Below are 2,406 nucleotides of genomic sequence, written 5' to 3'. Positions count from 1 at the left end.
AAGTAACGTCAGACGTTTATGACGTATACTGTACTTTTAGTTTGATGTCCACTGTCGAATTACTTCATTCGTTTGCGGGGCCCCGAGTGGCCGAGTGGTCTAAAGCGCTCTCCGTTACGGATCACTGCCATCTCACCTCTTTCTACGTAGGTTCGAGTCTAGGATTCGGCCAGTGTATGTATGTGAGAAAGCTTGCCAGTAGCTTCTCGTAGGTCGGTGGTTCTTCCCGGGGTTTTCCCGGGTTCTTCCTCCACCATTAATACTGGCTGCCATGTGCTGAAAAATGGCGTTAAACCCCACAGCAACAATAACAACTTCATTCGTTTGATACAACGCTTCATGTTGAAATTTCTTTTCTGCTTCTTTCTCTTCTATGTCCTGATCCGGGGAAAATCGCCACTGAAAGGAAAGCTTCTGGTAACTTGCGGTTTCTTTCCTATCTTATGCTTCTGTACAATTATCAGCATTTTATGTGGAACTTTTAGACGTGCCTTTCGATGCTGGTGCCTTTTTAGAGGTCAATACCGTAGGATTAGACATTGATACATTTTACTTAGGACATTATCCGAGCACGATGAATACGGCAAGGGAAACAACTCCTACAATTAAGTTAAAATGGATTGACTGTCCCGTCCTCAGGTGCCCGGTTAAACATCACATATTAGAAAGAATGCTCACAATCATTTCTTAACATCAAAACTTATATCTCTAAATCTGTCATATTAATGAGAATGAGAAAACAAACAAATTCAAAATAAAAAGAGATAGAGTAGAAATCTAATGCATGACAGTTATTGTATCTACCAACCTCCTTCATTTGTTATCTATATCAAAAAGTCATTAAAGTTCAAAAACTTACTTCCATAGTTACAATTTTGTTTTTAGCTAAAGTAAGCTATCCTTTTTTTTCTTCCTTTGCTTGCTGCTACTTTTTTAATTGAGCCTAATAACAACAATTTAATTTATCTTACTGAATTATTTTAGTTTTTAAAAAAAAATTGCGAACTGAAGTAAGGGAGACAACTCCGTATAAACTTGCAAGATGCCTGACGCAGTTAAAAAAATCGATTTTATCTACATCAATGCAAATACCATTTGCTTGTTGTTATTGTTGTGGGGTTTAACGCCATTTTTCAACACACGATAGGCTATACATGGCGGCCAGTATTAATGGTGGAGGAAGAACCCGGGAAAACACCGGAAAGAACCACCGACCCACGAGAAGCTACTGGCTAACTTTCTCACATACCCACATAGGCTGAAATACCATTTGCCATTCCCATCCTCTTTGGTTATGGGATAGAGCAAGGATCAATATTTTCCAAAATTTTCAGCTTGTTGGATTATAAATATAGCAATTACTGGTTTTGGTGATGCACGAGTATCTGGTACCATACGCCCACCATGGAATGTCGCTGGGTCTTTTATTCATCATATTGACAAAAGCCATTCGGATCTATCCTTTTTTACACCTTGATGCTGTACACTTGCCGTGTGTAGGTGATGATGTAAATCTAAACATAGTTCTTGGGACACTAGAAATATTCATCTCTGTCAAATACATTTCCCGTGCTTGATATTATGCTAGAGTTTTCATAACATATACTGTACAAATTTACAACGAATGTTTGTATCACTCACTCAACCTCAATAGACAGATTCGAGCGGCCGATTTTTGGTAGACATCATAATGCTGTTATGATGTCGTTTTTTAGTTTTTCTTGTACTAATTACAGTATGATTATGCAGTAAAATCAGCCAACTACAGTACCATGATCACTGAAAGTTCCAGCTGCAAAGAGTTCTTCGAGAGTATGAACAAGTTGATGTCAAAGAATACATGCACACCACATCCAACAACTATCTCTCCCGTCAACCTTTGGACCTGTTTGTAAATTTCTTCCGTGACATTGTAATATGCATGAGACATAAGCTTGTCAACACAGTTTCAGTTGACTGATATTCACGATACAGTTGTGATACAGAATATCAACGGCAAACTTTAACAGCATTTGAACCTGTCTCTCTGGATTTGGTGCACCCAATTGTGTTGAAGCGCGCTACAAAGTCACGTGAACTCGATCATATTCCGACATCACCGCTACTGGAGTGCTTAGATTCAATACTGCCTTCACTAACCAATGGTATCAATACTTCTGTCTCATCCGGTGAATTCCCATCATACTGCCATAGTATTGCATCTCTTGAAGAAACTGACGATTGACCATAACGATTTAAAAAACTTCCGTCCTGTTTTTAACAGTCCATTCATGTCAAAAATCTTAGAAAAAGTTTTTCTATTCCATCTTGTATCTTATCTGAATTCAAAATAGTCTTTATTGCAATGTACAGTCCGCATATATCACCCTTCCATTGATAATAATAATAATAATAATAATGACTTTG

This window comes from Sinohyriopsis cumingii, unplaced genomic scaffold, assembly GCF_028554795.1.
Source record: "Sinohyriopsis cumingii isolate HCF-2022 unplaced genomic scaffold, ASM2855479v2 utg000913l, whole genome shotgun sequence".
In the NCBI taxonomy this organism is placed as follows: domain Eukaryota; kingdom Metazoa; phylum Mollusca; class Bivalvia; order Unionida; family Unionidae; genus Sinohyriopsis; species Sinohyriopsis cumingii.
Note: the sequence above shows the minus strand (reverse complement) of the source record.